Here is a 13271-nt window from a genome sequence, read left to right on the forward strand (position 1 = left end):
AATGCGTGGGTGGTCAGGTGCGGTGGCTCACACCTGTAATCCCCGCACTTTGGGAGGTCGAGGCGGGTGGATCACCTGAGGTCAGGAGTTCAAGACCAGCCTGGCCAACATGGTGAAACCTTGTGTCTACTAAAAATACAAAAATTATCTGGGCTCCATCCTCACGTCTTATTTTATCTCTTGTTGCTCCTTCTCCCCTATTTTTCGATCATCCTCAATCTCCATATATTTCCGCCTCTTATCCTATCTCTGCACCTCCTCTGCTCTCCCTGTTAAATTCTCTCTTCCCTGTTGTACCCCTCTGTCCCCACTCTCTAGCACCCCAGATCCCCAGGTGTCCTGCCCGCTGTGGTTCTCCCTCTGTTCTCCTTGCCACCAGCACCACTCTGCTCTGTCTGCCCTGGCTCTGAATCCCTCCTCCTCTCTCTCTCTCTCACTCTGATGAGCCTCCCTCATTGCTGCCCCTCTCTACCTTGCTGTCTGTCCTTCATCTCTCTGTACATCTAAATTTTCTCTACATTTCTCCAGTTGCTTTTCTCTTCTGCTTTCTTTTTTTTCTCTTTCACTTTTGCTGTCTCTTGGCAAATCTCTCACCCATCCTCTACTTTGCCATCTGTTACGGGTCTTTCTCATTCTTCTTTTCTCTGTCTGAGGTTTTCTACTGCTCTCTGTCTCCTGATCCCTCTGGCACACACAATCACGGGAGGGTTTGGAGTAAGAGGCCTGCATCCCGAAGAGGCTCATTTTTCAGGGGTTTAGAGCTGGGCAGGCAGGAATACACCGTGTCACAGGACAGGCCCCTGGCACCTCCCCAACGCTGGCTCAAGGAAAGCGGTGACTGCTAAGGGGAGACTTGGGGTGCAGCAAGGCCCAGCATGAGGCGGGAGGTGGGGTTCGACGACGCCTTCGGACAAGGGTGGGGTCCACAAGATCCCAGCACCAGGCAGAGAACGCGGCCTCCCTGAGACTGGGATAGTGGCGTTTGCGCTTCAGGGGCCTACAAGGTTGAGGCTGGGAGGCGCCCAGGGCGGAAATACACATCTCGGGTGAGGACTTTGAAAAGCGCGGGGAGGGAGGAGTTAAAAACAGTTTTGAGCACAGAAACTACGCGATAGGAAGTGTATACATCGCCCTGTAGCAGAAAGACTGGAGACGGGAACAGCCGCAGGGCGACTTTAAACACAAAAGGAAGCAACTTCCGGATTCCCGGGGGAACGTCTGCATTTGCTCTGGTTGAAGGAAGATGGGCGAGAATTTACAGGTCTGTGGTGACCCCACGTCCCAGGTACGGAAGTGCCGGGGATATGGGGAGTGCAGACTTAATGCAACACAGAGCAAAACTCACCGCCGCGAAGCGACCTTCACTCCACGGGATCCGCTTCCTGGTCTGCGCCCATCTGTGCGCACAGGACTAAAGCCAGGCCTGGGTAGAGCCAACGAGAAGGTGGGCAGGGCCTGATCGAGGTAGAGGCGGGGCCCCAGGCGAAGAGACCTTGTCCTTTAGAACCGGCAGAGGGCGGGGCCGGGGAGGGACCTGTGCGTCTCTCAGCCTCGCTCCCAGCGACTCTATTTTTCGGGCTTTGGAGGCGAGATCCGTCAGGAAGGCTGAAGCACAATTCAAAAGCCCTGGAATTGTCTGGAACGGGGATGCAAACTAGAATGTAAAATGCAAAGCCCTGCCTGGGCGGAACGTACAATTTCATGCTGACGGCCCTCAGAACAGAATAGAAATCCTCTCCCTTTCTATTCGCCATTCACTCAGGAGGGAGAGTCCACCCTGTGCTCAGCTTCAGAGACTTCCCTAGGGCCACTGCCTGGGATGCGCGACGGAGTGCTCAGGCCTGGGAGGAGTGAGGTCACCACCTACTGCTTAAACACAGCAGGAATGCGGCCGGGTGGGCGGGAGCCTGAGGACCCAGGGGCGGGAGGATCGCTGAGCCTGGGGGCCCAGGCCAGCCTGGGCGACAAAGTAACACCCTCTCCTGCAGGGCTCCGTCGTCTCTTTTAATTTTTAAAATAAAATTTTGATTGTGTGAGATAGGGATACAACATTATTCTTTTCCATGTGGATATCCAGTTAATTGTCCCAGCACATTTGTGGAAGAGATCTATTACTTTCTTATTTCTTTTTCTTTTTTCTTTTCTTTTTTTTTTGAGACAGAGTATTTCTCTGTCGCTCTGGCTGGAGTGCAGTGGTGACATCTCAGCTCACGGCAGCCTCTGCCTCCTGGGTTGAAGCGATTCTCCTGCCTCAGCCTCTGGAATAGCTGGCATTACAGGCACACGCCATGATGCCTGGCTAATTTTTGTATTTTGGGTAGAGACGGGGTTTCACCATGTTGGCCAGGCTGGTCTCGAACTCCTGACTTCAAGTGATCCGCCTGCCTCGGCCTCCTGAAATGCTGGGATTACAGGCATGAGCCACTGTGCCTGGCCCAAGAAATACTCTTCACTTCGCTCTTAAATGTTGAGAAAATACAGTTGAAAACTGAAAAATCTTCCCCTAAATGAGAAATAATCTTCACGACGATAACAGAGAAAGAAATAAAAACTATTTTATTAATAAATAAGCCTTTGACCAGAATGTGATGGGAAATAGAGGACAGTTGAGAGGTTGAAAAGAGAGAAAGAAACTTCACTGTTACTGTACAATCCATTAAGTACATGTTTTCAAGATAAACACTAATCAGTCCTCAGGGAAGAGGACTTGACAACACCCTTGGTCACACATAGTTCATCCTGGCTCTACTTGGTAATGGAGGTGACCATCTGTGTCACCTAACTAGCGTCATCCTGAGGGAGGGGGAGAAACCCTAACCCATGTCTTTTTGGCAAGTGTGAGTTTTACAGCACGGCGACAGGCGCCTTCTCTGGTGAGGCTCCTACAATCCAACAGAAACTGACATCAGCAGTAAATAATGAAATTTAGAATACATTATTAATTATAGAGTTTATTTGGACACAAAGCATGAGAATAGCAGCCTGGAAACCTCAACTCCAAATGAAAGGGGTCAGCGTTCCCAAGTAGAGACATTAACGTTTCACACAGACAAGGAAAGACAGAGAAGCTTTACCAGAATCACCACATTTTCCATTCAAGTCCAGTGCATAGGTTGTGGCAGCTTGATTGGTGACGGATTGATACACTTCAAGGAAGGTTACATTATCACTCCATAAGAAGGGACAATGATGCCAGGAGGTCTTGTCTCTGGGGCTGCTTAGTTTTCCTAATTATTATTATTATTATTTTTTTTTGAGACAGAGTCTCGCTCTGTTGCCCAGGCTGGAGTGCAGTGGCGCAGTCTCGGCTCACTGCAAGCTCCGCCTCCCGGGTTCACGCCATTCTCCTGCCTCAGCCTCTCCCAGTAGCTGGGACTACAGGCGCCCGCCACCACGCCCGGCTGATTTTTTTTTCGTATTTTTAGTAGAGACGGGGTTTCATCATAGTCTTGATCTCCTGACCTCGTGATCCGCCCGCCTCGGCCTCCCAAAGTGCTGGGATTACAAGTGTGAGCCACTGCGCCCGGCCAGTTTTCCTAATTATTTACACGAAAACTTTTTAAAATTGATATTAGGAAACAAAATTGTATAGCATATTTTGTCTTGTTTTGGTAAGGAGTCCTGCTCTGTTGCCCAGGCTGGAATGCAGTGACGTGATCTCGGCTCACTATGACCTCCACGTCCTGGGTTCAAGCAGTTCTCATGCCTCAGCCTCCCAAGTAGCTGAAAATACAGGCGTGCACCACCATTCCCGGCTAATGGCTTTGTATTTTCAGTAGAGACGGGGTTTCCCCATGTTGGCCAGGCTGGTTTCTAATTCCTGACGTCAGGTGATCTGCCCACCTCAGCCTCCCAAAGTGCTGGGATTACAGGCCTGAGCCTGCGTGCCTGGCCAGGAAAACTTGTAGAAGTTGCGCCTGCATGCCACTGGACTCAGGCTGCATGACCACGTTCCTCTCAAGGCTCCCAATTATTTAAAAGTCTGTAGCTTTAAATTTAAATTTGATGTTTGAAATATTTAATTTCCTACTGACATACAGGTACTGTCTCCCTTGTTGCTTACCTTTCAAGAAAAGCTCCCAAGTCCTTCAGAAGTACATCTCTGGGTCATTATGCTGAAAAAAGGTTTAATTACTTTCTAAAAAATACTACTTCAGGCTGGGCGCGGTGGCTCAAGCCTGTAATGCCAGCGCTTTGGTAGGCTGAGGAAGGCGGATAGCCTGAGGTCGGGAGTTCGAGACCAGCCTGACCAATATGGAGAAACCCCGTCTCTACTACAAATACAAAAATTAGCCTGGCGTGGTGGCATGCGCCTGTAGTCCCAGCTACTCGGGAGGCTCAGGCAGGAGAATTGCTTGAGCCCAGAAAACGGAGGCTGTGGTTAGCCAAGATCATGCCACTGTACTCCAGCCCAGGGAACTAGAGTGAAACTCCGTCTCAAAAACAAAATAATAATAATAATAATAATAATAATAAATACAGCTGGACAAGGTGTCTCAAGCCTGAGTGAGACTCTGTCTCAAAAAAAAAAAGAAAGCCACCAGTTACACAGTAGGGTGACCTCAAAAACAAAGGGAACTGCCTCCTCTAAAACGTTCTCTTACATAGGTGCTTAGGTAAAAACTAAGGTATGTCTACCTGCCAGTGGGCTGACAGTGTAACAAAACTTATTACTTTGTTGATTGACAGCTATCCTTGGCCAGTTGCGTTGGCACCCGCCTGTAATTCTAGAACGTTGGAAGACCGACGTGGGGGGATCACCTAAGATCAGGGGTTCGAGACCAGCCTTGCCAACGTGGTGAAACCCCGTCTCTACTGAAAATTCAACAATTAGACGGGGGTGGTGGCGCAAGCCTGTAATCCTAGCTACTCAGGAGGCTGAGGCAGGAGAATCGCTTGAACCCGAAGGTGGAGGTTGCAGTGAGCTGAGATTGTGCTATTGCACTCCAGCCTGGATGACAAAAGTGAAGCTCCATCAAAAAAAAAAAAGAAAACCTATCCTTGGTATTTTAGTGTGCAAGTAAGTGAAAGCATGACTGTAATTATCTTAGAAGCATACATTGTCACGGGATATTGGGTTGTCTGGACATCGTGTTTCTGTAGGAGTTTGTCCTTGCAGGTATGATTAAGCTGCTTTCCTTAACTGTAAACATCTTAAGACCGTGACTCATGCGAGAGCAGTAAGGAATATGTCTTGCTAGTTTTAATGGACTTGAACTTTCTCATCTTAGCTCTCCTAGGATCCTGTTTAACAGTTTATCCACTTATGCACCAGAGTCCTAAGCACAATTATGGAGACATCACTCTTTTGTAATGTATCTGACAGACTGAGCTTCTGCCCCAAGAACATAGTAACAGCAATACTAAGTGAAATATTACAAAGTTTTGTGTATGTATGAAATATTACATATTTTCTATATGATCATCTATTATTTGCATTTTAAATTAGCTAAAGTTACATAGAATGGGTTTTTATTTCAATCCAATATTAGAAATATATCTTTCAGCCCAGCACAATGCCGCATATCTGTAATCCCAGCACTTTGGGAGGCTGAGGCAGGTGGATCATGAGGTCAGGAATTCAAGACCAGCCTGACTAATGTAATGAAACCCCATCTCTACTAAATAGAAAAGAATTAGCTGGGCATGGTGATGCATGCCTGTAATCCGAGCTACTTGGGGTGCTGAGATAGAAGAATCCTTTGTACCTGGGAGGCAGAGGTTACAGTTATCCGAGATCGCACCATTGCACTCCAGCCTGGGCAACAAGAGTGAAACTCCATCTCAAAAAACAAAACAAAACAAAACAAACAAAAATATATATAATCTTTCACAAATGGAATCTAATCCCACAAAGTTGGCATTTCCCTATGGTGAATAAGTATGAAGGAGTTCAGATTTTAGAACAGATTTTGTGCTTTCCATTACACTAGTTTTTTCCTTATTCTATCTTGTTTTTTTCTGTGTTCATGAGCTTGTGAACCAAAAGTATCTACTAGGTCTCAATGAATTTAGAAATCTATTTTACCAAGGTTAAAAAATGCACCCGTGACACAACCTCAGGAGGTCCTGATGACGTGTGCCCAAGGTGTTCAGGCTGCAGTTTACAAATTTAAGGTGACGTGAGACATCAATCGATACATATAAGATACACCTTGGTTCGATCTGGGAAGGTGGAATAACTGGAATTGCGGGCTTCCAGGTCACAGGGAGATAACAAATGATCACATTGTTTGAGTCTTCGATCAGCCTTTCATTGAATACACAATTTGTATGTGAGAGAGGGTGGAGGAATAGTCACTTATGCCTTAGACTGGCTCAGTGACCCTGCATTTTTACATAAAAAATAGGGCCTCTGCCTATTGTTTCTGATTAAGCAATCAGACAGACATTTGACTCAGGTGTGCAGAGGGATGGGCTCTTTCCCACACCTGTGAAGATAAGCTCTCAGTTTACATTGCCAGGGTGAAATTCAACAGAACTATTTTGGAGTGGAGATCTTGAGGCCCACAGTTTGTGAGCGGAGTATGTAGCTTTTTTTTTTAAGTCCTTGTAGCTATCTTGTTTAGGGATAAAATGGGAGGCAGGTTTGTTTGACACAGTTCCCAGCTTGACTTTTCTCTTTGGTTAGTAATTTTGATTTTCCTTTCACAAAGATTGTGACAGACATAATGCTTTGACACACTGATACTGTTTTTTATTTTATTTCATTTTATTTTTTCAGATGGAGTTTTGCTCTTGTTGCTCAGGCTGGTGTGCGTTGGCATGATCTCGGCTCACAGCAACCTCGGCTCACAGCAACCTCCACCTCCCAAATTCAAGCAATTCTCCTGCCTCAGCCTCCTGAGTAGCTGGGATTACAGGCATGTGCCACCGTGCCCGGCTAATTTTGTATTTTTAATACAGACAGGGTTTCTCCATGTTGGTCAGGCTGTTCTCGAACTCCTAACCTCAGGTGATTCACCCGCCTTGGCCTCTCAAAGTGTTGGGATTACAGGCATGAGCCATCGCTCCTGGCCGCTGATATTGCTTTATATAGATTTTTCCATAACAGTAAAGTCCAAGGGCCTGTCATGAACTGGGTTAGGGGAGACGAGAAGATTCCCAGGAGACTCCTGCTCTCAAGCAATCCTCCCACGTCAGCCTCCCAAAGTGCCAGGACCACAGGTGTGATCCACTGAACCCAGTGGAGTCTCCATATCAAAAAAAAAAAAAAAACCCAGAAATTTAGGTAATCTATTACATCATTTGAAATTTTTTTTTGAAATGAAAGTTCTCACATGTTTATTACTGAACGCATCCAACCAACGCGTTCATAACAGATTCAGAGAGAAAAAATATATTCCCGATAAAACATGTCCAAATCTCCAGATGGTGGTGTCATATTCAGCTTGATATGGTAACATGATTATGACGCTCAGACAGCATAAGTATGTGTGCCATCTCATGTGCAATTCCTTATAGACCCAGCTTGATTCTTCTCCATGTCTCCTTTTAAAGTTGTACCTGATTTTATTGCCAGTTTTCATTTGAATCCACTGGGAAATCGGACGATTTTGCTTTTGGTTGCTGGCCAGAAATCGCTTAATCCTGAAAGCGATTGTGAGAAGACATGGTGAGAAGCAGAGTTAAGCACACACCATGATAGCGGAGAAAAGAGGAGAGGCAGCTAGACGTTTTTTTTTTTTTAGACAGAGGTTTGCTCTTGTTGCCCGGGCTGGAGTGCAATGGCAGGACCCCAGCTCATTGAAACTTCCGTCTCCCGGGTTCAAGCGATTCTTCTGCCTCAGCTTCTCGAATAGCTGGAATTACAGGTGCCCACCACCGTGCCCAGCTAATCTTTGTATTTTTAGTACAGATCGGGTTTCATCATGTTAACCAGGCTATTATCGAATTCCTGACTATTGTTTCTCCTGTTTGCTGTTAGTTCTCTTCACTGCAGCACGAACAAGATTAACTTTCTTTCTGTAAAACTGATGTGGATGGTCTGCCTACCGCTCCATACATCACTTTCAAAATTGTCTTGTCACAACTCAAAATGAGTTATTCATTTACAAACTGTTTATTTCTTTTGGGCATCAACTCCATAGCCTGTTCATAGAGCATCAATGACTTCATTATTCCTGTACCCAAACTTTAAGTATTCTTTTTTGGACAGCATCTTGCTCTGTCAACCATGCCAGAGTGCAGTAGCATGATTACAGCTCACTACGGTCTTGACCTCCCAGGCTCAAGCCATCCTCCCACTGCAGACTCCACAGTAGTTGAGACTGCAGGCATGTGCCATCATTCCCAGCTAATTTTTGTATTTTTTGCAGAAAAGGGGGTCTCACCATGTTCCCAGGCATACCACTTACTGAAAAGCCTTATGTAAAATCGTAAAAATTAATTAATAAAATATTGTAACCCATGATAAGACTAGCAAGGAAATAATAAGTACATTTATACAGCCAGCAGACCTCTAAACAATTCCCTCTTAAGAAAAAAGCCACAACTTCTACTTATCACCAGCACACAGTATAAGAACTGAAATACATTTAAAATCACTACCTTCTGATGTATGAGTTCAAGTAAATACACAGCATTATAAGGAGTAAGAATTGACTAACGACAGGGTGCGGTGGCTCATGCCTGTAATCCCAGCACTTTGGGAGGCAGAGGCAGGCAGATCACGGGGTCAGGAGTTCAAGACCAGCCTGGCCAACATGGTGAAACCCCATCTCTACTAAAAATACAAAAAAATTAGCTCGGCATGGTGGAAGTCACCTATAATCCCAGCTACTCTGAAGGGTGAGGCAGAAGAATCATCTGAACTGAGGAGGCGTAGGTTGCAGTGAGCTGAGATCATGCCATTGCACTCCAGCCTGGGTAACAGGGCAAGACTCCATCTCCAAAAAAAAAAAAAGAATTGACTAACAGTGTCAGAGGGTTCAATTATGATATCACAACTACAGTCATATAACAGCCAGGCAATACAGCAATCCTACGTACATGCATTGCCCTTAGTTATGTAGTTCACTACGCATGAAATATAAAACACAGACTGTATACTGGGAAAATTTATAAACTGGGATCACAGAAAACATTTTATAAAACAAATTGCACAATAAAAACATAAAAAATATGATGCAGGCTCCCTGGTCCGAGTGTTCATATTGGCCAAAAGCCATGTTCAGAGTTCATATTCTCCAATTGGATATTCCTGCAGATGGGGCCTTTGAGAGAATTTGGTCATGGGTGTTGAGTACACGTGAATAAGACTGGTGATTTTCTTTTTATTTTTTCTTTCTTTTTGAGATGGAGTTTTGCTCTTGTTGCCCAGGCTACAGTGCAATGGCATGATCTTGGCTCACTGCAACCTCCACCCCCAGGGATCAAGTGATTCTACTGCCTCAGCCTCCTATGCAGCTGGGATTTCAGGCATGTGACACCACAACCAGGTAATTTTCGTGTTTTTAGTAGAGAAGGGGTTTCACCACGTTGGCCAGGCTGCTCTCAAACTCCTGACCTCAGGTGATCCACCAGTCTCGGCCTCCAAAACTGCTGGGGTTATCTGACTGGTCTCAAACTCTGGACCTCAAGTGATCTACCCACCTTGGCCTCCCAAAGTGCTGGCATTAGAGGTGTTAGCCACCGTGGCTTGCCAGTCTAAGCTATTTCTAACAGGACAGTGAAATGAGGGAGATAGGAAAAGGAGCATGTCATCATCAACATCATGGAAGGCTGACAAATCTTATTACACAAAGGAAGTTTAGAGCCTGTAGCATAAAACCTGCAATATGTGAAGCCATCTAATAGCATTAATTTGTTCTAAAACCCTGGAGGCAGCCAGACGCCATGGCTCACGCCTGTAATTCCAGCACTTTGGGAGACCGAGGCATGTGGATCACCTGAGGTCGGGAGCTTGAGAGCAGTCTGACTAACATGGAAAAACACCATCTCTAATACAAATACAAAATTAGCTGGGCGTGGTGGTACATGCCTGTAATCCCAGCTACTTGGGAGCCTCAGGCAGGAGAATCGCTTGAACCCTGGAGGCAGAGTTTGCGGTGAGCCGAGATTGCACCATTGCACTCCAGCCTGGGCAACAAGAACGAAACTCCGTCTCAAAAAAAAAAAAAAAAACCTGGAGGGAAATTAACAGTATTCCTCAAATACAGCAGGCCAGTGTGTTTATGTACATGACCCCAATTTTCACGTACAGTAAGTGAGGGACAGACTTGATCATGGGCCTGAAGGATCCCATGTTTTTAAGCACAATAGCCTGCCAAGAAAGTACAGAAAATGACCAGTCACAGAAAATACAAGAACAGAAAGAAGTATGATGAGTTAATGGGTGCAGCACACCAACGTGGAGCATGTATACACATGTAACAAACCTGCACGTTGTGCACATGTACCCTAGAACTTAAATAAAATATATATATATACATATATATAGAGAGAGAGAGAGAGAAAGAACAGATAGAAGTACATCAAGGGAGATAAAAGGGCTGAGCTGGGACACAAGGGCTGAGCTGTGCTGCTGACAGTGGTGCTAAAGGCATCCCTCATGGATCATGAGCTGAGTCATCATGCCCTGCACACAATGATTTAGGCAGCCTCCTATAATTTTGTCCAGTGGATGAATAAGGTCTTGACTTAGTGGGAGTAGTGTTGGAGGGGAGGGGCTCACAGGGAAATTAGGGTGTTCACTCTTACAAAGTCAATAGGCTGGAAAGCAACAGTATTTTGCATCCAAATCAATGTACCATGTGAAGCAAGGCCAGGAAAGGAAGGGCAAGTGTGGAGGGCAGGATGTAATGGGCACGTAGGAGTGAACTTTGTGCATGCACGCCTATGGGAATATAATTCCACTAGGACAGACAAAATTTTGAGCTTGGAGGAAAGTGGAACTAATTTAGTAAATGGTAAAATATTGACTGAAGGTTAACTACGCAATTTACAATATGGGCAAGGGACAAGGATGAACGAGATCCAAAAAAGCAGCAGTATGGTGGCCTGAGGTGAAAGCAGTTTTTTTTGTTTTTTTTTTTTTTTTTTTAGGGGGAATGCGCCTCGGTCGCCCCCCCAGGCGGGAGTTGAGGCAATCTCGGCTCACTGCAAGCTCCGCCTCCCGGGTTCACGCCATTCTCCTGCCTCAGCCTCTCCGAGTAGCTGGGACTACAGGCCCCCGCCACCACGCCCGGCTAATTTTTTGTATTTTTAGTAGAGACGGGGTTTCACCGTGGTCTCGATCTCCTGACCTCGTGATCCACCCACCTGGGCCTCCCAAAGTGCTGGGATTACAGGCGTGAGCCACCGCGCCCGGCACCTTGAAAGCAGTTTTACATCTCTTAAGTAAAATGGTCTCTGATTTCTAGTTTCAAGCATATACTCGAAAATATGCCTTGTGTACATTCCAGAATTTCATACACACACGAAAAAATGAGTAAAGTCTATGAGTAGTAAGGCAACGAAGGAGACCATGGATGTGAAGAAGGATCCCTTGGCTGAGTAGGTAGAGATGTGTCTGTGAAAACAGAGACAGGCCGAGTGCAGTGGCTCATGCCTATAATAATAATATTAATAATTATGACGTTTTTTAACTTTTTTTTTTGAGATGGAGTGTCACTCTATCACCCAGGCTGGAGTGCAGTGGCACGATCTTGGCTCACTGCAACTTCATCCACCCAGGTTCAAGCAATTCTCCTGCCTCAGCCTCCCAAGTAGCTGGCATTACAGTCACCTGCCACCAGGCCTGGCTAATTTTTAGCTGAGATGGCGTTTCACCATTTTGCCCAGGCTGGTCTCAAACTCTTGACCTTGTGATTCACCCACCTGGGCCTCCCAAAGTGCTGGGATTACAGGCATGAGCCACCTCACCCGGCCAATCCTTACTAATAACTCATTATTGTGATAGTTAACAAAAATGAAAAATACTTACAATCATAACAATTATAAAAAATATAACATTGCAAATCATGTGTTTTCTACATAAACCATGGGCTTATCCATCCACGTCTTCATGCACACACATCACATCATGCTGTTACACACGTGGTGGCGCGCACCTCTAATCCCAGCTACTCGAGAGGCTCAGGCAACAAAATCACTGTAATCCGGAAGGTGGAAGCTACAGTGAGCCAAAATCTCACCACTGCACTCCAGCCTGGGTGATAGAGGGAGACTCAACTCAAAAAAACTAATAATAAAATCAATGATGTGATAAAGCATCCTGTACCACTGACGTGTATCTCCACTTTCCATTCCATTCCCGAAGGGGTGGCCTGCCCCTCCACACCTGTGGGTGTTTTGTCAGGTGGAACAAGAGACTTGAGAAAAGAGACACAGAGACAAAGTATAGAGAAAGAAAAATGGGGCCAGGGGACCAGCGCTCAGCATACGCAGGACCCGCGCCTGCAGTGGTCTCTGAGTTCCCTCAGTATTTATTGATCATTATCTCTCCCAATCTCGGAGAGGGGGATTTGGCAGGACAATAAGATAATAGTGGAGAGAGGGTCAGCAGGGAAACGTGAACAAATGTCTGTGTCATAAACAAGGTAAAGGAAAAAGTGCTGTGCTTTTGATGTGCATATACAGAAACATCTCAACGCCATAAAGAGCAGTATTGCCTCCAGCACGTCTCACCTCCAGCCCTAAGGTGGTTTTCTCCTATCTCAGTAGACGGAATATACAATCGGGCTTTACACCGAGACATTCCATTGCCCAGGGACCAGCAGGAGACAGATGCCTTCCTCTTTTACTAATCCTCCTCAGCACAGACCCTTTAAGGGTGTTGGGCTGGGGGATGGTCAGGTCTTTCCCTTCCCATGAGGCCATATCTCAGGCTATCACATGGGAGAAACCTTGGACAATACCTGGCTTTCCTAGGCAGAGGTTCCTGCGGCCTTTCGCAGTGTTTTGTGTCCCTGGGTACTTGAGAGTAAGGAGTGGTGATGACTTTTAACAAGCATGCTGCCCTCTAGCATTTGTTTAACAAAGCACATCCTGAACAGCCCTAAATCCATTTAACCTTGAGTTGACACAGCACATGTTTCTGCAAGCACAGGGTTGGGGCTAGGGTTACAGATTAACAGCATCTCAAGGCAGAAGAATTTTTCTTAGTACAGAACAAAATGGAGTCTCTTATGTCTACTTCTTTCTATGTAGACACAGTAACACTCTGATCTCTCTCTTTTCCCCACAATTCCAAGTCATTAAAAGTTCAGATGCTGGCCGGGCGCGGTGGCTCACGCTTGTAATCCCAGCACTTTGGGAGGCCGAGGCGG

The 13271-nt window shown here is 45.9% G+C and overlaps 1 protein-coding gene across 1 annotated transcript in view; it reads right to left on the bottom strand.

Moving 5' to 3' along the window:
• LOC116478091 (zinc finger protein 701) overlaps positions 1-13271 on the bottom strand; it is a 42256-nt gene that overhangs the window by 16389 nt on the left and 12596 nt on the right.

The sequence above is a fragment of the Hylobates moloch genome, unplaced genomic scaffold (assembly GCF_009828535.3).
Source record: "Hylobates moloch isolate HMO894 unplaced genomic scaffold, HMol_V3 SCAFFOLD_12, whole genome shotgun sequence".
In the NCBI taxonomy this organism is placed as follows: domain Eukaryota; kingdom Metazoa; phylum Chordata; class Mammalia; order Primates; family Hylobatidae; genus Hylobates; species Hylobates moloch.